Raw genomic sequence first — 23,427 nt, 5'->3', positions numbered from 1 at the left:
CTTCAATCTCTCTCCATTCATCATGATGTTATATAACAGATATACTAGGCTATTTTCCCTCCTAAATTCTAATGTATAATTAATAACAACATTCTAAATCTAAATTTTCTTTTCTGATGAAACTTCTTGAGTAGGCTTATGACTATTAGAGATCTAGCCATGACATTAAATCTCATATTAAAACTACTTATATTTCATAATTCCATATATGTGTAAAAGCTGATTAAACCACTTAAATTGTATAACTCTGTATCAATATAAGCCTAAGATTGAGCAAAAGAGGTAGGACAAAGTTTGGATGACATATAATTTTAATGATTGTCATATATGCTTTGAGGGAAAGATAGTCTCTATCTTATTTCTTTTATCCCAACTCTACCGGTATGTTTCCGTTTTTAATAATAGGAAGGATATTTATTTTTATTTATTTTTATTCTGATACACTTTCTGTACTATGGTTTCTCTCTAATGTGATCAGCCAAAGTGAAGTAAAAATATTAATGCTGCTGCATTAGGTGAAACTATTAGCAAAGGATCTATGAAAATAAAAGATAATGGGTTTTTCTTTCAATTAGAATTTATCTAATTCCTATTTCAATGTATATCCAAACCTATTGTTAGTCATTTGATTTCCAACTTATAGTGAACTTCTAGGACAGAGTAGAACTGCCCCATAGAATTTCTAAGACTGTAGAATTTTTATTACACACTCATTTAAGAAACAACAAACCTCTTCTGATATATAATATAAACTATACACAGTCAAATATGTTAAAAATAAAATTCAAATTTGCATGAATTTTAATATGTATAAGTAATTTACAGTTAAATAGATACTTTTAGGATTTATTTTTAACAAACATACATGAAAAACAGAAACTAAAAGAGAACCTTATGCATAAAAAAGTGTCAGATAAAATCACTATAAAAATAGAAATAAAATGCTAAGGATATATGCAAATTCAGGTGAATGCTAACAATATGTAATATGATGTAAAATACAAAATATTTGAGACTTAACATATATATATAAATAATACCACAAAAGGTGAGAAATAATAAATTTAAAGTGATGTAAGTTTTTTACTTCATTTGATTAATAGAAGAGTAGTATTTGATAGTCCAAACCAAAATCGCTGCCATCAAATATATGATGAGACAGAGACCCCAGGGGTGCTCAATGTGTCCATCGCGATCTAGTCGATGGCAAATGTAATGTGGGTAGATCACATGGCATTAAAATAATAGGTGTAAACCTATCATCAATCTCCTCACTTAGCAGCACAGCCAATCAGATGTAATCGTGGGTGTCAAACAGCATGTGCAAACAACTGTGCTAAGTACAGCAAAACTGACGCGCTAAGTTATTGCCAATTTTTAGACCTTGGTTTTTTTCTTTGTAAAAGTAATAAATGGTATTAAAATGGGTGAGGTAGCTGGACCAAGTAAGAAGATAAAAACACATCACTTTCATATGGAATGGGAGATTTTGACAAGCCAACATTCAGTGAAGTCCAGAGCACGGGAAAAGTTCTGGAACGCACTCACAGAGGGAAAGTACCCAAACAAGAGTCAGTGTGCTGCTACCTCCTTGACTGCATGATTCGGCTCTACTTGTTTATGTGAGTCAGCCTCTTCCCAAATAAAGATCATTAAGTCCAAGTGCCATTCCACCATGACTGAAGATCATTTGGAAGTGTGCTTGAGGCTGGCTGTCAGCAGCTACTGTCCAGACTATGCATCCCTGGCTCATTCCATTCAGCGCAAGTCATCAGAGTAAACTCAGGTAATGACCAAAAAAGTGCATAGTTAATTATGTTGTGCTGTGCAATATAGACTCATGCAGATACACAAGGTACATAAACATACATTGTATATATAAAGAATTCTCAGTGCATTTATGAATAAATAAATAAACATGTTTTGCATTTTTGTGGTTGGTAGATCATTTTGGCTTGCTCGTTTTATAAGTAGCTCGCATGCTGAAAAAGTGTGAGCACCGCTGCTATAGATGATTCTGAGCGTAGAAAGTCCAGTCATTAATAATTCTCCACACATCCTCACTCTGATTGATGGGTTGCAGTGACATTTTTGGTCTCTTAGAAACAATGTGAATTCTAAGCCACTGCACAAGAATCCCCCAAAGTCCATTTATACCCTTTCCCCTAATGAACATCCACTGTAAAAGCCATGCTCATCATCTTCCCACTGCATATTCTCCAGGCATCTATTGGTACATACTAGAAAGATCAACCAGTTGTTTGGGAGTGGATCATCAGTACCTCTTTCTCAGACACAATTTGTCCTCTAGCTTTCGTGGCTCACTGGGACTTAAGTCTTGTCGTATATATGTCTAGAAGCAATAGTGTGTATGTGGCGGGGTAGGGAGGTTTTCTGGGAATATTTAGCAGTGTCTTGTAAGACATATGCCTTAGATGGTACTCTAGACAATTGCCCAGGGCCACTCTAGACAATGACTCATCAAGCAGTCCTGAGTGAACCACAGAGTATAATGGTGAGAGGACTGATCGTTTGAGTAGGAATCTCTTCATGGAATGTAGCGTATCAATGTGCTCAGCTTCTTAAATATCTGCTGTGAGTTCATAGCCTAGGTTTCAAAATTCCATTAATTCCTAACCTCAACATCCTCGCCTTAATTTCAGACACTGGCATGGTCAGTCAGCCACGCTTACAACACGACTCTGGGTTTGATACTTTGGCAATACCCGCTCTGTCACTACAAGAAATTAGGAGTTTTTTCAGGATACAGGTAGATACTATGAAGAATTTGAACTATATGCCCAAAGTTCTAAACTCATCTCTTCCTTTTACCATGCTATTGCAGGTTAAATAACTCTGTTAGTCTGGGTTGACTGGAGAAACAAATCCAGAGAGACTCATATGTGTGTATGACAGCGCTTTGGATCAAAGAGGAATAGCATACTAAGAAAACATCCTAGCCCAGTCCAGATCAAGTCCGTAAGTCTGATATTAGTCCATATGTCTGTTATCAGTCTATAAATTCCCCTTCAGACTCATACAACACATGCCATGACAGCAAATGTAGGAAGATCACAGGCCAGTGGGTGGAAAATCTTGTGGATCTAGTGGTGGGGGAAGCATTTCAACATTGGCATGGTCCCTACATGGCTCATCCAGCTTCAGGGCTCTGGCTCCATCAGCGTAACTTCATGAGGCTTGTCAAAGGAAATGTTTCACAGGGAGCCTGTGTGTCCTGCCTCCCAGGAAGAATACTGGAGTTCCCAGAATACCCAGGAAAAGGCCATGCCCACACAGAGACCTCGTTGGCTATGACCTGTTTGACTGACTGAATTCCACCCCTTTCCTCAAGTTGATACAATATTATGTAACTGCCACAAAACCAGCTTCCATATATTCCTTATCTTGACAAAATTACAAAATATACCATAAATACTGTCACTTCTTACTAATACTTGATTTATTGGTATCAATCACTTTTGTACTAATATTGCGCCTTCATGTCACGAATTAGCAGCCCACTCTTTACTAATAGTGCAGAATTCCGAGCACCTTCAAAACTAAGAGAATCATATAGAAAAGTCATCCTTAAGATTTTATTTCCCTTGAACCTAAACCAATCTTGGTACAAAATTAAGCTGGAGCCCAGATGTGAGAGAGAGAGGAAGAGAGAGAGAGAGAGAGAGAGAGAGAGAGAGAGAGAGAGAGAGAGAGAGAGAGAGAGAGAGAAATTTACACGAAGGGCATGGCTCATACCATTTTGGAAGACGAGAATTGGGAATTCCCGAGTTTATATGTCAGATTTCAGAATGGGTACTTCTGACTCACGTAACTGCAAGTACTACGAAACTCAAATTTGTCAGGTCAGACAGCAGGCTTCTTTCTGGATTCAGAGGTGAATCGATCCAAAGACAGCAGGTGAGATGGCAGGATGTTGAGACTTCCAGGATTGCCAGGCTATATGGCAGAGTGCTGGCACACGTCCAAAGACCTTGAGGTCAGAGGATGAGACTCAGGATCCAGACTCAGCAAGAAACAAGCAAGTTTTGTCACCGTGTTCACTTATATTGGAAGCATGCCACAATCTTGAGGAAACTTCCTTTCGGTTGGTTGGCTGCTCACAGTGAATCTCATAATGGAAGTTGCTCTATTATGTTCACTGTCATCACAGGGGACTCCTATACCTTAGCTGTCACAATATTGATGAGACCAAATTGGCACAAAGCTCTATCACACCAATGTTTGGTCATCATATACTTTACTTTGTAATTCTTAAATTTATGTATCACAAAGTGAGATGTTATAGTCATTAGCAGAGAATTATAAATGAATTTGAGATGCAGCGACTTCTTTGTTTAAAGCATTCTACCTAAATTAATTTCCTAGAAACTTTGGGGTTATTTTTCAGAAGTCATTTCTTAGTATTCTGTCTTTAAGTGAAAGTTGAGAAGCATGTTTTCAACATATTCTATCTTCTCATTGTGCTGTTAATTGTTTTTAAAACATTAGATTTCTACAACCATCCTGGAAAATCAGCATTATAATCAAAGAACATAATAAAGACTGAGGAGAAACTACACAAAAGGAATTTTTGGTTTATGATTTTAATTCATTTTTCAAATATATATGATCATAATTCTATATAATTAGCATTAAAATTACTCAGTATTCTTAAGACTACACTATGAATACTTGCAATTCATAGCATACTCTTGATCGTTCTGTGATATTCTGAACCGAGTCCATAGTCTATCGTAAGACTATTTGGGGATATTTTAGAGAAAGCAGTAACTCATCTAGACTTCTGTATTTAGTGCAATTACAGTGCTATATGGATAGCCGTCGCTGTGCTCGTCATATAGAGTGTCTGCTTGTGAGATAAATTATAAAAGAATTAGGAATAGATGTAAATGTCTGAAGAGTGAGAAAATTTCCAAATTTCATAATACCATTTAATTGTGATTACTCTGCACGTTTATTTCTGCCTAGTGCAGCTTAATTAAACTTTTCATTATTAATACTTGGAATTTCAATTTAATAGGTTCAAGCTTTGCTAGAGTACGTTTGTCTACAAAGTGATACATTGATTTGTTTCCATCACTATTCCTGGTGGATTTGCTTGAAATTGCTACTGTGGCCTAAACTTCCATGGCATCAGTTGTAATGAAACTAACTTATGATTCCCAATCCCAGCTTGCCAAAAGCAGCTTAATGACTACATTCCTAAGGTATTCTCAACCCTTAGAAAATTTTGCAAGTCCTTTTCTGTGCGGCATGTAAGCAGGATTATTATTACTGTCTTTGATGGATACATAAAATGAAAATAATAATAATAAGATCATAAACTTACATTATAAAATGAGACCAGTGTATTCATTCAGCAAATCCATTACCGTCATGTATTTTTATGGCTCTTGTACTCTGTGCTGTATGACTTCCACAAAGATTTTTGTTGTTGTTAGGTGTCAACGAGTGTATTCCATGTCCTAGCTACACTGTGCACAGCAGAGCAGAACACTGACAGCTCCACCATTTCCACAATTGTGGCTGATCTCCTTTTTGCAACCGCTGTGTCCGTCCATCTCATCAAGGCCTCTCCTCTTTCATCCAGACCCCCTGCTTTACCAAGCACGATGCCCTTATTTCAAAGATTGGGCTCTCTCAATAATATGCCCAAAGGATAAAGACAAAATCTAGCCATTCTCCTTCTTAAGAATTGCAGATCCATTTGTTCTGCTCACAGTTCACTCTACTTTCAGTTCTCTTCACTCTTCAGTGCACTATCATTCAAGGGCACTGATTCTTCTCTGGTCTTCTGTGTTCACTGTCAAGCTTTTATATGCATTTGAAAATACTATTACTTGTACCTTAGTCCTCAAAGTGGAATCTTTACTCTTTCATACTTTAAAGCTGTTTTGTGAAGCAACAAAAACAAACAAACTCACTGACTGTAAGTGGATTCCCACTACGGGACAGGGTAGAACTGCCCCAGTGAGTTTCTGAGACCATATCCCTTTAGGGAAGTAGAAAACCCTGTCTTTCTCCACCTGGAGTGGTAAGGACCTTGCAGAGAGCAGAACACGGCGGAACCACTCTGTCATCAGAACTCTCTGTGCAATGGATTTGCTCAACAAGGTGTTTGATTTCTTGGGCTTTGGCTGAGAAGCTCAGCAAGATTAATCTTTGACCACTTCAGTCTATTTTCCATTTATCATGATGCTGTCTATTGGTCCAGTTGTGAGAAATTTTTCTCTCCTTAATTGAGTTGTAATTCATACTAAAGGTTGCAGTCTTTAATCTTCATCAGAAAGTACTTTATTTCCACTTCATTTTCAGCCCGCAAGATTGGGTCATGTGCGTACAGAAGTTTGTTAACACACCTGCTTCCGCCCCCTGATACCATACTCTTCTTCTTCTAGGCCAGCTTCTTGAGTTATTTGCTAAGAATACAGGTTGAATAAATATGGTAAAACAAATACAGCCCTGACACATACTTTTCCTGAGTTTAAAACCTATACAATCCCTTTGTCTGACTGAATAACCCTTGGTCCATGTACACTTTCCACATGAGAACAATCTAGTGCTCTGAATTCTCGTTCTTTGAAAAACTATCTAGAGTTTTTTTTTAAATAACAGGCACAATAAGATATATTTTCCTAGTCAATATAACAGCTCTCTCATATTCTCTGTTATAGTTATGAGTCAAAACTATGCTTATCTTCTATACAATGTCAAGTACAGTGGAGACATATTTTCTCAATATTCAATTGTTTTTCTTTACAAAGCACTTTCTTATACACATATGAGTGCCTCTAGATTTGTTTCTCTAGTCACTGAAGAAGAAAGATTGATGAAAAATTGACATTTGAACTATTGTGTTGGCAAAGAATATTGAAAGTAATATAGACTGTCCAAAGAATAAACAGGGCTGTCTTAGAAGACATACAACCAGAAAGCTCCTTAGAGGTAGACATGCTGAGTCTTCATCTTGGGTATTTTGAACCTGTTATTAGGAAAGATCATTTACTGGAGGAAGACATCAAGGTTGGTAATGCAGTGATTTGCAAAAAGGAGGAAGGCCCTGGATGAAATTGCTTGACACAGGGACTATAAGTATGGGTTCAAATCTAAACATTTGTGAGAGTGCTGCAGAACCATCGGGCAGTGTTTTCTTCTGTTGTATATAAGGTCCTATGAATAGGAACTCACTTAAAGTAATGTAACAGCAACATCAGCAACAACAAGCTTTAAGGTAGTTCGTGTTTCTCAGTTTAGATTGTTGACTATTGTAGCTAAGAATCTTTTGATCAAAGGAGGATGAATCAAATACCGAAGTACATTAAAATCCTGTATTTTCCATTTCTATTAGAAAATGAAACTACAAGTTAGAAAAATAAAAACATAATAGATTAGGTAGATAAGCAGTAAGTGTGTGTATGTGTATGTAGATATGTACACACATATGCACATGTAACAATAAACACACCTATAGTACATATATTAATTTCTAATTTCAATCTTCCACTAAATGGGAATGGAGCACATTCATAGTTTTATGGAAAATTTGGGAAAGAAAATATAAAATGGACTCCCTCCTTCTTCAGAGAGTAGAAACACTTTTGCATGCCTTATATTGGTTCAGAGGGGGAAAAATCTATTAGAATTTTAAGTGCTACTACCACTAGCCACCACAGTAATATGCTGCATAAAATTTTTTCAGGCAATGTCCAATTGCATATATATCTGGGACCCCATAAGGTTATAATAGAATTCAGGTATTCTGATCAAAGAATGGTACCTAGTGTATAAAATAGATGTAGGGAGCACAGAAGCTTCCAATACAATATGTTTGTTCTATGTCTTATATGCAAAGTGATTGCCATATCAGGTGTATACCGGTATAGTACATGTATAACTTATAGTACCTAAGGGTAGATAGTCTTAATAAATGCTTATGTTCCTGAGTAAGATATGTGCCATATTGTATTTTCATCTTTATGTTGATGCAAATCTTCCCTCACTTACAAATAAATAACGTTACCTCAGGCATATAATCATTCCTTTTGAGTGTGTAGTGCTACCTCTACTTTGATTTTCTTTTGAAGATACTACCACGAGTTATATCATGGCTCCCAAACACAGCAATAACAAAGCTAATGATAAAAGTAGAGAGGACAAAAGAAAAATATCAATTTGGATGTTAGACAAAAGATTATTAAACAATAAAGATATGGAAGATCAGTGCATGCCTTTGTTATTGATTTAGGAATGCTTGTAAGGCATTGGGGTTGTTAACTGGAATATGGGAACTTCAACCCCACCAGCAGGGAAGAAGACAAGACTGTCTGCTTTTAAAAGGATTTAGAGTCTTGTAATTCCTATATAGGGACAATGAGTCTGAACTGACTCAACAGAAATAAGTTTTGGTTTACTAAATATAAAATGGGATGTTTTCACCATTTCCAATTCACATAAGATCCTATTTCACAGGACATACTGTAGATGTTAAGGGATGCATGCCTGTGTGTGTGTGTATCTATTTGCTTTCCAACATTGTATTTAAATTAACACCTGAATTCAATAATTCTTTCTAATAAAACAGTAGCAAAGAACAATAAAACACGATTTTATATAGCTGCACTATATTTTCCTTTTTTGTTCAAAATTTATATGCTTCAGTAGTTTGTGAAATATCTCTAACATATTCAACTCAATGATTTTAAATATTCAACTTTAGTGTATCTTTGTGTTGAAGTTATTTCATCTGAGTGTTTTATTAGATTTCATGCTTATAGTGACTTCATTCTAATCACATGGTGGATAAAAAAATCAAGTCCACTGCCATCCAGTAAATTCCAACTGACAACATTCTCTTGCACAATGGCTGATGGGTTTGAACTGACACCTTTTTGGTTACCAAGCTAGTGCTTAGTCACTGTGCCAGCAGGGTACCTCCATGGCTCATTGAATATAAATAAAGGTGATAGAGAACATAAGTTGTAATAGATTTTATAACATGTGAATGTAATGGTTATCATTATATCCAGTTCTACCGCTATTAATGTAATGTTTAAAGAATAAAATTTATGAAATAATTTGTTTTCTAAATAATTTTCCTTAATATTCTGAAATTTTTTGCTTAATAAAATGTCATTTTAAGAAAACAGAATAAAGCATGTGAAAAAACACTTTCTTCAATATTTCTAATAGACAACTTATAAAATTGAGTATGCACAACAGAGAATAGTTTTATTTTCTCAAGTAATATTGAATTATAATTATAATCATGTTGCATTTTGGTCTGGAAGCATTTGGTATACTAGAAGTCATTAAGCCATTGAAATGTGTGTATTATATGAGGAAAATATTTTCAAAGGTAACCAAAAATGGTGTGTATGACTTTCTCTTTTCTCAAAAGAATATAAGATATTTGTTACATTATAATATTATATATAATTTTAACACTTGAATATTACTTCAATCCTAAAAATAAATCCAATTATTTATCATCACTGTTTTTCTTTCTCTTATGTCCTGATAATTAATTGGTATTTATTTGATTGAAAGAGGTCATGTGGGAAAATTATACTTTAGAAAACTGTTGATTGATTTAAAATAACATAAAATTACATGATTCATTATATTTCACATCCTGAAGAGCCTAATTTTGTAACTGGTTTTATGTTGCCTAAAAGTTGAAGAGAAGGTGAACTAAAAAATACCTACTGAGGACTTCTGGGAAGATGGTGCTGAGGTCGGGGTACCCTCATTGGGAGCTCTGTGGCAATTATTGGATTTTGAGATTTGGAAGTTTAAGTGGGCTCTCTGGGATGTGCAATTAGACCTTATGGAGCCCAGACCTCTGCTCCAGATGATGGTCTGACCTTCCCGTGGCATTGATATGGTCCCCCCACACACAATACACAACACAGAGCTTCCACGACCTGAGACCTGGGGCCCACTCCACCTCAGCCTGCACCACCAATGCCAGCATGGCCTCCCATTACCAGTGTCCAAGATATGCCAGCGTGACCTCCCCACTGCTGATCCCCACCTACACCACATGCTGCCCTCCAGCCTGTTGCTGTAAAGTGCTATGCACTCCCTGTGGGATTGGTCTGCCCAGTACCACCCTCACTTCTATAACCACCCTGCCCATGCTGCCTGAGAGACCCATCAGAGCTGTCCTCCAAATAGATAATCCGTCTGTCTAGGGAGAGAGTAAAACAACCGTGAAATAGAGACACAGCACAGTTGACCCCAATTAGCCTATAGAATCATTCTTACTAGCCTTCTAGAGACAAAACACATAACTTCTGGACTCCCTGAAAAATGATGTCACCACAAGAAAGCAAGAGAAATAAAATGCAATGTCTGAGGAGGAACTGAACCTCTCAATATACTTAGAAGAAACAGACTTTGATCCACCACAGAAAGAAACCATCAGAATGTTACTTAGAGTAATACAAGATATAAGGTAATCAATACAGAAAGAGGATGAAATAATAGAGAGAATAGAATCCAACTACTGAATGGAAATACAAGAGTTAAGGGATGATACAACAGAATCAACGAATAAGGAAAGAGTCCTCACCAACAGGCTCAAAGAAGTGGAAAATGTGCTCAGTGACCTTAACTTAGCAAACAGGAAAGACAATCAACCAAGACAATCAAAGAAGCTGAAGATCACCTGAGAACAATGGGTGATGCTGTGAAGAGGAACAATATTCAAATAATTAAGACAACAGAACAAGACATAATGGAGAAAACAAAAGTCAAATTAGTGAGGGAATTCCTGGAAGAAAACTTCCCCAATCTAATGAATGGAAACCAGAAAATCATCAAGGACAACAATTGGAATGAACCCTAAGAAATCATATAGGTAATATATAAGTTACCTAACTTTGAGAAAAAGAAGAAAATCATAAGAGCAGCTAAAAAATAAAAAAGAAGATAATCATAGTGCTAAAAAATAAGGAAAAGGCAGTCACCTATAAGGGTACTCAGATAGGAATATGCTCAGGCTTATCAGTAGAAACCATGAAGAAGAAGAAAGATTGGAGTAGCATTTCTCAAGTTGAAGGAGAATAATGGTAACCAGAGAATCCTCTATTCCTCCAAAGTCTCCATCAAAATAGATGGAGAGGTAAGAGATGTCCATGACAAAGAAAACTTTAGAGAATATTTTTTTTAAAAACAAGCATTACAAAAAAAATTTTTCCAACTTAATTTAGACAGAAGATCAACATCTACAGAGCACAAGCATGAGACCACCACATTGTGTAACACTACCCAGGAGTCAACTCACTAAAACAATACCGAAGATACCATTGAACCAATGATTTAAAAAAGGCAATGTTTTCCCCATACACATACACAACACATTACTAAGGAAGATGGTAGGAAATATCTAATACAAAAGGTACGATGTGACAGCAAAAATTCCACAGATGGATAGATATAATAACTCTAAATGTCAGTGGTCTGAATTTATCTATTAAAAGACAGGCTGGCAGACTGGATTAGGAGAAACCACATCAATCTGCTGTCTGCAAAAGACACTTCTCAAGGTCACAGACAAAAAGAGATTGGGGGTTAAAAGCCAGTTAAAAGTATACCAAGCTAATGGTAATTTAAAAAAGCAGAAGTGGCAATCCTAATTTCTGTCAAATCGTTCTCTAGGTGCAGGTCATAACTAGAGATAAGGATGGGCCACTATATAATGCTTAAGGGATGAGTAGACCAAGAGCCAGTGAGCATAATAAAAATATTCAAGCCCCAAAAGAAAACCTGTGAAATTTGTCAATCAAATCCTTCAAAAGATGAGAAAAGAAATCACAGGTTCAACAATCATAGTAGGTGACTTCAATACACTGCTCTACGAGAAAGATCAGTAGGAAAGAAGGTCAGCAAGGAGGCTAAAGAAATAAACTCTACAATGGACAAGATCTGATAGACACGTTCAGAGCTCGCCGCCTAATTGCAACAAAAAAAAAAATCAGATTCTTTCCAAATGCACATAGCATGTATTTGAAAATGGACCGCATGCTGGGGCACAAGTCAAGCTTGAGCGTTCAAATATATAGAAGTCAACTCAGACTTACTTCTTCAACCACTATACTAAAAAGCTGCAAATTAAAAAAAAAAGATTTAAAAAGCAACAACAAAGACTTAGAAGATGAATAACTCTCTTCTTCAAAAGCGTGGATACAGGCCCAACTAAGAAATGAATTAGGGAGTTTCCAGCAACTACTGTGAATGAGAACACAACATACCAAAACCTATGGGACAGAGCAAAGGCAATTATCAGAGAATGGTTGATAGCAATAAATACACATATGAAGAAGTACAATACCTTCAGCATTTGGAACAGAGTCAACCGAATAATCCTTCTAATTGCAAAACAAAAGAAATAAAACACAGGGCAGAAACAAATGAGTGAGAAAACAAGAAAATAATGCAAAAAGCAATACAGAAAAAGCTGTTTTTTAATAAAAAGGATTAACAGAATTCACAAATCATTTGCAAATCCTACCAAAGATAGAAAAGAGTAGAGGTCAATATTCAGGATGAGGGATGAGATGGGAAATTACAATGGGCCCTGATGAAATTAAAAGGTTAATTACACATTAATAATAAGGTCTATACTTCAATGAATTCAACAACTTATAAGACATGGACAAATATTTCCCAAAAAAATCTCTCCCGAGTTTATCTCATATAGATGTCACAAACCTGAACAGATTCATAACAAAAGAAGAAATAGATTAGCATATATACTCGAATATAAGCCAACCCAAGTATAAGCTGAGGTACCTAATTATTACCTGGGAAACAAGAAAAACTGATTGACTCGAGTATAAACCTAAGGTGGGAAATGCAGGATGTGAATTAACACAGAGACCAGAAGGGAGAGACTCAGTGCAGCCACAGACACGTCCTTACCAGTTCAGCTGCTGGCATAAGTGAATTACTACAGATGCTTCTGCGAATTGGAGCTGTCCATATCATAGGATGGCTCTGATTGGTTAGATGTGAGTAAACAAACATTCAAAGGCCTGCAGTGTCAGCGGGGCTTTGAATGAACAGCGGAGAGACGGCAATCACCCGCAAGATATTACACCTTGCTGGAGTACCATAGACCCATGTATAAGCCGAACACCAGTTTTTCAGCACATTTTTTTGTGCTGAAAAACTCAGCTTATACACGAGTATATATGGTAGGTTATCAAAGAACTACCAACTAAGTAAAGTCCTGGCCCAGAGGGCTTCACAGGAGAATTCTACCAACCATTCAGGGAAGAGCGGACACCAATTCTACACAAGTTCTTCCAGAGCAAAGAAAAGGACGGTAAACTCCAAAACCCATTCTATGAAGCTAGTATAAGACTGATACTATAACCGGACAAGTATATCCCAAGAATAGAGATCTACAGGCCAATATCTCTAATGAACATCAATGTAAAATCCCTAACAAATTCTTGGCCAATTGAATACAAAAATATATAAAACAAATAATGCATCATGACTAAATAGGATTCTTACCAGGGATGTAGGGGTGGTTTGTCATCAACCAAAAATCAATTAACATTATCCACCATTTTGGCAAGAAAAGGGGCAAAAGGCACATGGTAATATCAAAAGCGCAACAACCAATAAAAGCATTGGACAATAGTCAACCCCCATTCCTAAGTAAGACACTCAAGAAGATAGGATTGGATGGAATTTACTTCATTATAATACAAACTATATATGAATCACCAACAACCAGTGTTATAATCAATGAATCAATGGAGAAAAGACAAAAACATTCCCATTGAAAAAGGGGACCAGACAAGGATGTCCCTCTTTCCAACTTTTATTCAACATCAACTTGAAGGTCCCAGCTAAAAACATAAGGCAACTGAAGGACATCAAATGCATTTCTCTGGGGAAAGAAGATGTGAAGGTGTCATCATTTGCAGATGATATAATTGTATATATTGACAACCCCAAAGGCTCCACTATAGGAGTTTTGGAAGCAATAGAGGCATATGGTAGAGTGGTATGATACAAGATCAACAAACAGAAGTCTATTGGATTGCTATATACATGGGATGGGATAAAGATGGTAGAACCCTTCCCACTAACCAAACATAAATTGAGATGTCTAGAGATATACCTAACCATAAAAACAAACAAACAAAAATCTGTAGTAGAAAAAATATAGATCATTATTACAATAAATCAAAAGGGACCTTAAATATGGAAAAATGTCCTATACTTGTGGATCCGAAAATTCAATATTGTGAATATTGTGAAGATGTCATTACCCGATATTGTGAAGATGTCATTACCCGATACAAATACCTTTTTCAAAGAAATGGAAAACTGATAACCAACTTCATATGGAAATGGAAGAAGCCCAGAATTGGCAAATAACTCCTCAAGAAGAAGAATAAAGTGGGGTGGCGGTCATTATCTGACTTTAAAACAGCAACAGTTGTCAAAATAGAATGGTACCGATATAATGATAAATAGATGGGCCAATGTATAGGAACAGAAAAATCCAGAAATAAAATCAACAGCATACAGGCTGATCTTCCATATGGGCCTACAGAACATCAATGAGGAGCAGATGTACTATTAACAAATGGTATTAAGAAAGCTGGATATCTACCTGCAGCAAAATAAAGCACGACCCTTTTCTCACTCCATGCTCAAGAATAAAGTCACGATGGATCACAGACCTTGAGGTTAAACCCCAAACTATCGATCATCAATGATAAAATGGGGATAAAGCTAAGAACCTTATCACAGGGAATACATGAGCTAGCAAAGATGAGGAAGGAAACACTCAGAGGAAGTTAAAATAGATGAGTGGGGTATACTAAAGATAAAATACTGTGTACATTGAAAGACTTCTTCAAGAGAATAATAAGAGAGCCCACAGATTGAGAAACAATATTTAATAATGACACATCACATAAAGGGCTTATTACTAAAATCTACAGAACTCTGTAAGCTTACAATAAGAAAAAAAAAAGCAACCCACTGAGGAGGTGGGCAAAAGACGAATAGAAAAAACCCGAGGAAAGAAACCCAAATGGCCAATAAACATATGAAAACATGTTCCCAATTATTAACCATCCAGGAAATGAAAATTAAAACAACTATGAGATTCCACCTAGCACCCACAAAAATAGTCCAGTTAGCAAAGCACAAAATGACAAGTATAAATACATGTACAAAATGAGTCTGCCGAGGTAAGTTCAAATGGCAAAACAGGCATAGGATATCATGTAAACTTGGAACTATTTAGATGATCTTTCTTTAAATATTGTTTTTAATTTTCTCTCTTTTCTTTTTCTCTTTTGGTGTCTATCTTTATAAGATAGTCAGACTAAGCAATCCCAAGGAGGCAACAACAGGACTGACCATTGGTGGTGGGGGATAGGGAGCTGGCGGGTGGGGAGGAGCAGGGTACGTGGTGAGCCAATAACAGGGACAGGGGAATAGCAAAGGTTCCAATATTGATGGTGAAGCCTTCCTGGTCATGTTTGACCAATTTAAATATATCCAAGAGGGATTAATGACAGATGAACGATGGGTAAACATGATAGGCAAGAGGAAAGAAGAAGAAAATAATCATTTGATAGATGATAGATAAATAGATGATAGATATAGATAGATTTGTCTATATATATAAATACAACAAGGAAGCAGATGGACATTGAGCTTCTACAATCTTACCTCAGTGCAAGAACTGGTTGTTCTAATAACGTGGCACAGAATAATACTCACCTTCCCAACAAGATCACCAAAGAGAAAATGCATGCGTAAACAAATGTGGGGGAAAGCTGATGGTGCAAAGATAGATAACCCTTCAGAAACAGTATCAGAACTAATGGTTCCCAGAGGGTATGAGAAGAGGGAGTTCAGGAGGAAAAGGGGAAGCTGGTAGCAATGATGACAGTGTAATCCCACTTGAGGGGAACAAATAACAGAACTTCAGGTAAATGGATACATGGGATGGGGTAAGATACAGCAAATAATAATAATAGTAGTATGTAATATAAGGTTTCCTGGGGGTAGGGTGAGGGACAGAAGGGATAAAGGGGAGTTCTTGGCAAAGAGTTCAAAAAGAAAGAAAATGCATTGACACAAATCATGATAGTATTTGAGCAATTATGCTTGATCTAAGTGAAACACAGATTGTTACAATATTTGTAAGAGTTCCTGATAAAATTATTAATAAGGGATAAAAATTTAAAAAATAAAAACCGCACCTACTGCCTCCATCTCATCCTTTCCAAAGACGTCAGGCTGTTTTACTTGCAGAACTCCAGGAATCACAGACCTTAGCAGGATGCAAAGGTCACTTATTTTTTTCTATTATCATTTTTTTTTCTGGTAAGGGATACAAATTTTGAGCATGATCTTCAAACTGAGCTGCTGCACTCCCATACCCAGGAGCTTTTCTAAGGAGACTTTGTCAGAGACTATTTTAAAGGAATGCATTTTCAGATCCTTTTATTAGCACATGATAGCTCAACTCAGTTCACTGTCATCAAGTGAATTCTGACTAATTCCAACTTCCTCCAGAACAGCAGAAATGCCCCTTGGGTTTACAGATGCTATAAATCTTTACATGAATGAAAAGTCCCATTTTTATCCCACTGAGTAGCTGGTGGGTATAAACTGACACTTCATCTTTAGCAGTCCGACACTATGCCACCAGCCCGACCATGAAGTCGCCCAAGTTTTTTTTTCACAACATGTATTCTGGAACAAGAATGGGGAGGAGGAGGAGGAGAAGGAGGAAGAGGAGGAGGAGGAGAAAAGAGAAGATTTAAGACTGTGTCTATGATAATTATGTATCTCATTTCACCGTTCACATTTCAAAGCCATCCTCTCCTACATATTAAAAGAAAGATATACCTATCATTGACCTCTACTCAATATTTGGATTACTTTTGGAAGAATAGTAAAAGCAGTTAATAAAGTGACAATTTAAAATATTCTGTCACAGTGCATAGAAATCTCCTCAGTGACAATATATTTTGAGATAATTTTTGATATATTAAAAAGTACATGTTTTGTAAAGGTAAAATGTTAGTTAAATTTTTCAAATAAATTCAAATGGTCAGCACTGTCAGTTTTATGACATAAACTGAAATCAGTCCAAAAATCACCTCTACAACAAAGGGACTTCTTTGTAAACTAAATATAGCAAGAAACATTATTATATTGAAGGCAGAGGTTATTGTGACCCACCTATTACTGAACCTGGCTGATCTTTAGATATGTGAAGTAGATCAAATTAAAACTAAAACAAAATAACTATAATTCCTGCAAATAGTTATTACATAAATACTTTTATGTAAGCATTACTTAATCATAATGCAAAGTATTCTTTATAATACCAAGCTAGATCATAAGAAAGATAAAAAGTTACACTTATTGTTTCTCAGTCTAAATTTATATATTTCTCACAAAAAATACTAAATGTGGTAACTGTTTTCAGATTGCAAGGGATAGTATTGATAGTAACAAAAACTACTTTCTCCAGAATATTTACATTAAAGACTCAATTTAATTTTGACCACTTTCTGAAGTATCGTATATGAAAAACTTTAGAAAGCACAGGGCTTTCCTTGTTTTAAAAATTAAATCTACTTGACAGCTTGGTTTGATAGAAATAGTGCAGACCTTAAAGTTAGACCTATTTGGATTTTATACAGTGCTCAATTTCCTTTAACAAAAACAATCAGAGTGCTTAAGGAATAAAACATTTACAAAGAATTTATTAAAATAATTTTGAACTTTTTAAAACATTCTTATCTAATGTTAGTTTGTATGTGTGCACTGATGAGAAAGTATACATTGTTTGTGCATTGATTAAAAGTTGTATTCTTATAAAATAACAAATGTAATAAGTACAATGCTGGCTTGTGATTTAGGCCATGGTGGAGTAACCAGGTTCACATTTAACATCCATGATAAAATTTTAGAACACTTGAAGTTTTCAAGTATTTAATCAAAGGAAGCATCATATTTTAGGAACTAATAAAAGAGAAACAAAGAGGCTTAGTCCTTCTGCCTTGAGACAATTACCAGACAGCATATGGAGATTCAATAAATCAGACCTGAGCAGCTTCTCCACCTTAAGGAGTCAGAGATAATAGATTGTGATGCTCAGTAAATTGGAAGCTGTGAGTCAGAGCTCAGAAAAGGAGCAAACTACACACACACACACACACACACACACACACACACAGTTTCAAAATTCCACATGGGAGTTCTTTTTCTCGAACATTTAGGAACATTTGACTCCTCTTTCAAGGAGTGAAAATCTAAGCACTAATGGGGGAAAAAAGCAATCCAATTAATTTTTGGAGCACATTCTAGTGGATAGGTAAATGTTTGAGCTCCAATTAACTAAAGTGGAACACCATTGGTGGCTTGGGAATTTAGTGAGTATTTCAATGGTAACTTGTCTGAATAGCAGGATACTTGATTTTAGCACCTATATAGCTCTATCTTAAAAGTTACACATAATTTCCATCTAAAAATCCCCCATATTACAACTGAAGATGTTAACTATTTAGCGAACACTCAGAAAAATAGAATATTTGAGTGTTGTTATTGATGGTGGTGTGAGTGCTATTCAGTTGGTTCCAACTCCCAACTTCTCTGGTTTGTACCCCAGAACAAACCATAGCTCTATCCTGTGACACTCTCAAAATGTTTTGGGGTTTTTTTTGAGTCCATCAATGGAAACACTGTGTCAATCCATCTTATGTCAGGTCTTCCTCTTTTTTGTTGTCCCAATACTTTACCAAGCATGATGTCATTCTACTGGACTTGGATAACATTTCCAAAGTATGTGAGATATGTCTCCCCATCCTTGCCTGTAAGGAGCATTCTGGCTGCATTTATTTCAACAGAGATTTGCTTGTTATTTGGGCATCCACTGAACTTTCAATATTCTTCACCACAGCCACAATTCAAATGCATTGATTATTCTTTAGTCTTTCTTATTCAATGTCCAGCTTTCACATGCATCTTAGGTGATTGAAAATAGCATGGCTTATTCAACTGTACCTTAGTCCTCAAAGTAACACCCATGCTTTTCAACTTCAAAGAGGTCATTTACAGCAGATTTACACAATAAAATGTGTTGCTTGGTCTCTTGGCTGCTGCTTTTATAAACACTGATTGTAGCTCCATGACAAGTTTAATCTTTTCTCCAATTACCATGATGCTATCTACTGGTCCTGTTGTGAGGATTTTTGTTTTCTTTACAATGAATTGTCATCCACACTGAAGGCTATAGTCCTTGTTCTTCATCAGCAAGTGTTCTTAGCCCTCACTCAGCAACAAACTGGAAGAGGTGCATATTTGTACCCCTTCCAAAGAAAAGTAATCTAACAAAATGCTCAAGACAAGTAAAAGTTTGCTAAAGATTATCCAACAATGATTGCAGCAGCACATTGGCAGGGAGCTGACAGAGGCTCAGGCTGAATTCAGAAGAGAATGTGGAACAAGGTGTATTATTTCTGCTGTCAGACGGAAAGCAGAGAATATCAATAGTGACTTTTTATTCTTCTATTTTCAAAATTAAGACTGGCTTCTTGGACTTCACTTCCATTTGTCACTCCAAAGTCATTCATTAAATTATGTATGTTTATAACTGGTCATTGAATGGAGCACACATCAAAATACATGGTCTCTCCGTTAAAATTTGATATAGCAAGTAAGAGTGTAGATTATTAGTAACCAAAATTATTTTGATTCTTGCCTACCACTTATTGGCAGTGGGGCAATTGGCAAGATATTATACCTTTTAGCTTCAGATTTTGTTTGTAAATTGGTTATTAACATGGCTTTACAGAGTTATATATGGATATACAAAGAGCTAAAGTTGAGTTGAATCCAACTCAGAATGACCTATGATTACAAAAAATGACATATTGTCTATTCCTGAGTCGGTATTGCAATCATTGTTATATAAAAGTCCATTATTGATTGGGCTTATTGTGATAATACATCTTACGAATGCAGCATCAGGATTTTAAGAAGGATTGTTAACAAGCTTCAATATATGGAAAAGCTTGCTTGCTAAAAGTGACAAAAACTTGAAGCACTTGCAAATCATTATCAAGGATTGAAGCTTTCAGGGTGAATTGCAACTCAATGTAGAGAAGACCAAAATCCTCACAATTGGACCATTAGGATAAATGGGGTGGTGGTGGTGGTGATGGTGGTGAAGTTGTCAAGGATTCTGTGTTGCTTAGATCCACAGTCAGACGCCATGGACACAGCAGGCTATAACTTTGAAGGTGTGCCTGAATCAAACCATAGTATTTCAATGGCCTCATCTGCATGTGAAAGTTGGATATTGAATAAGGAAGATTGAAGAAGATTGAATGCATTCAAATTGTGGTGCTGGTGAAGAATGTTAAAAGCCCCATGAACTGCCAAAAGGACAACCAATCTGTAGAAGAACAAGAACTATGGCCAGAGTTCTCCTTAGAAGCAAGGATGGTGAGACTTCGTCGTTCATACCTTGGACATATTGTCAGGAGAGTCCAGTCTCTGTAGAAGGACATCATGCTTGGCCAAATAAAAGGCCAGTGAAATAGAGGGAGGCCATCCGTGTGATGGATTGCTAAGGTAGCTGCAGCAGTGGGACGAAGCGTAGGAAGAATCATCTGGATGGCACAAGGTCTGACTGCTTCATTCTGTTTTGCATGGGGTCACTACGCATTTTATCCAACATGATTCGTGTAAGAATTTTACTCTCCTAGTAATGGAGCTAAAGCAAGTAAATCAGATAGCATTCTGTTTTAGTCTATAGAATTTTCATTGTCTAAGTCACAACAGTACAACAAACTAACAGAACACTACCCCTGAACTTTACAAAGGTGTTTTAAGCTTTCTGGAAAATAGCTTTAAATAAATCACAAAAATATTTCAGTGTTATTTTTAATTTTTCTTTTTTTATTACTCATAAATATTAATCATCAGTTTCTCTTGACTTTGATATAAAGTTTTTAAATCCATTATTTTATATTCCATATACCACTTCCATAATCTCGGTTACCAGTATCTCTCCTTAAGATTACGGAACCAACCTCCAGGTGTATCCTTTGCTGAAAACTCTAGAGTACTACAGCCACAATGGGCTTTGAAAAACCAAAAATTCTAATGGGTTGCCGTGATTGTGTTACTCAAAAGAATATAGTACAGTCCCAACTTCACTGTACCTGTGAATGTGACCTCTTGAGAAGTTGCTCTTTTCAGATATAATAGATGAAATTGAATTGTACTGGAATAATTTGGAATCCAATGCAACATTACTTCTACCCTTATACAAGATTCACAGAGCCAAGTAGCCACAAAAGAAAGGGATCATATGAAAGCAGGAAAGATTGGAATTATTCTGCTGCAAACTAAGGAATGCCTAGAACCACTGATTCTAGAATAGACCCTAGAACAGTCTATCCCTCAACTTTGCTTGCTGGCCTCTTGATATCCAGATCTTTGGAAGAATATACTTCTTTTGTTTTAAACTAAGCAGTCTTTGGTAATTTGTTATGGAGTTTTATGAAACTAAGATAGACTTTGGTACCAGGATGAGAGGTACCATTGAAACATGTGACTTACAAATTATATGATTAGTAGAAGGTTGAAGAGTTTTAGGGAACATACTAAAAAAAATCAAGATCGCCTTGATGATACTGTGGGAGAAAATGTTGACATTAAAGAACATTCTGATGATGTTTTAGAAGAACACAGAAATATGTTATTAAATTCTGGAAGAAATGTGATCCTTGTTATGAAATGACTAAAAAATTTACCAATTTCCATTCTTTTTGATGGAAAATCCTCACAACCAAACTCACTGCCATCATGTTGATTCTGATTCAGAGTGACTTTGTGTGTTTCTAACTGTGTGATTCCTTACGGATGTAGGAAGCCTCATCTTTCTCCCATGGAGCGGGTCATGATTTCAAACTGCTGACCTTGTGGTTAGCAGTCCAATGCTTAACAACTTGTAAATTATAAGCTTAAATACATAAGATATCAAAGTAAAATATTGAAATTGTGGAAAATTCTGTCTATCCATATTGCAAGCACTGAGAAGGCATCTCTGGAGAGAACTCTGTAGCTGGACACTATTTGATAAAAAATTAAACATGATTTAGATCCAAACCTCAGCAGAAATGTTACCAGCTTTGACTGAATAGGACAGAGATGACATAATGTAAACTAGACCTCTAGGATTTTTGGCAGAAAAAGAAAAAAATCAAATTAGTCAACAGAAAACTTGTGCTATTCTTAATGATGAAGGAAGAAACAGCATAAAGGTGCAGGTGTAGGGGCAGGGGCCTGCCCTCTTGGTTCCAGGTGATAGAAATTCTTCCAAGAACAGAGAGGATGGAGCTGCTTCAGGGGCTAAGGCACCTCAGAGGCCCAAGCTATCTCTTGGAGTCCAGAGGGTAGAGCTGATAAGACCAAAAGTGTTGCTTGAATTACAGGTAATGTATCTCAGGCCTTAAAACTGATGAAACTTCCTACTGTGTTCTAATCATGTTTGATACCCACGACCGATGTTTACTTCCAATTCTTTCTTCTTCTTTATTTGTTTTTGAATTGCAATGTCTATTCTATATTTTACTGCCAGAGCATTTTGCAAACAGATACTTTGATGTATAAGTATACAATCTGGCTGAGAGGAAGACAGAACTTTCTACTCATATGCAGAGTTATAGTCTCAGAAACTCAGAAACTTTCCTGTAGGGTCTCTGTGAGTCAGCATCGACGGAACGACTGTGAGTTTGGGAGAATATGCCTGGTATATGTTTTGTGTAATAACAGATAAAGAGACATGAATCATGTGGACGGAGAGGGAATATAGCATGTGGATAAAAAGAGGCAGAAATGGATGTCTGCTGCCATAGCTAAAATACCGCCAAGAGAAGCATGGAACAGATTTTATCCCTCGGAGCCCTTGAGGAACCAACTCTGTTTTCTGACAGTTTTTGATCTTCCAGCATCCAGAACTGTAAAACAATCAATGTACCTTGTTTTAATCCACACAGCGATAGTTTGTATAGCACTCCTATAATATAAATGTAAGTTTTCTTTCCAAGTTTTCTCAATAACTCTTATTTTAGAATCCAAATTACAGCTAATGCATATGGCTTGTAAAGTACTTCATCAGCTGGCTGTTTGTCAGGTATTTAGTTTCCTGTTTCATCCTTCAGTCTCCATAGAGTTTATTGTCTGTCAGCCGCAGTGAAGAAGCGCTCACTCTCTTACTTTTGCTCTCTCTCTTTTTTTTGACTGGAACATTTGAGTATTTCCTCGCCTTGATGACTCCTACTTGTCTTTATTATTACTTCATCTGAGATGCCTTGTCATTTTATACTTGGGCAA

Source organism: Tenrec ecaudatus, chromosome 7, assembly GCF_050624435.1.
Source record: "Tenrec ecaudatus isolate mTenEca1 chromosome 7, mTenEca1.hap1, whole genome shotgun sequence".
Lineage (NCBI taxonomy): Eukaryota > Metazoa > Chordata > Mammalia > Afrosoricida > Tenrecidae > Tenrec > Tenrec ecaudatus.
The sequence above is the reverse complement of the archived record's forward strand: the minus strand, read 5'-3'. Positions refer to the sequence as shown.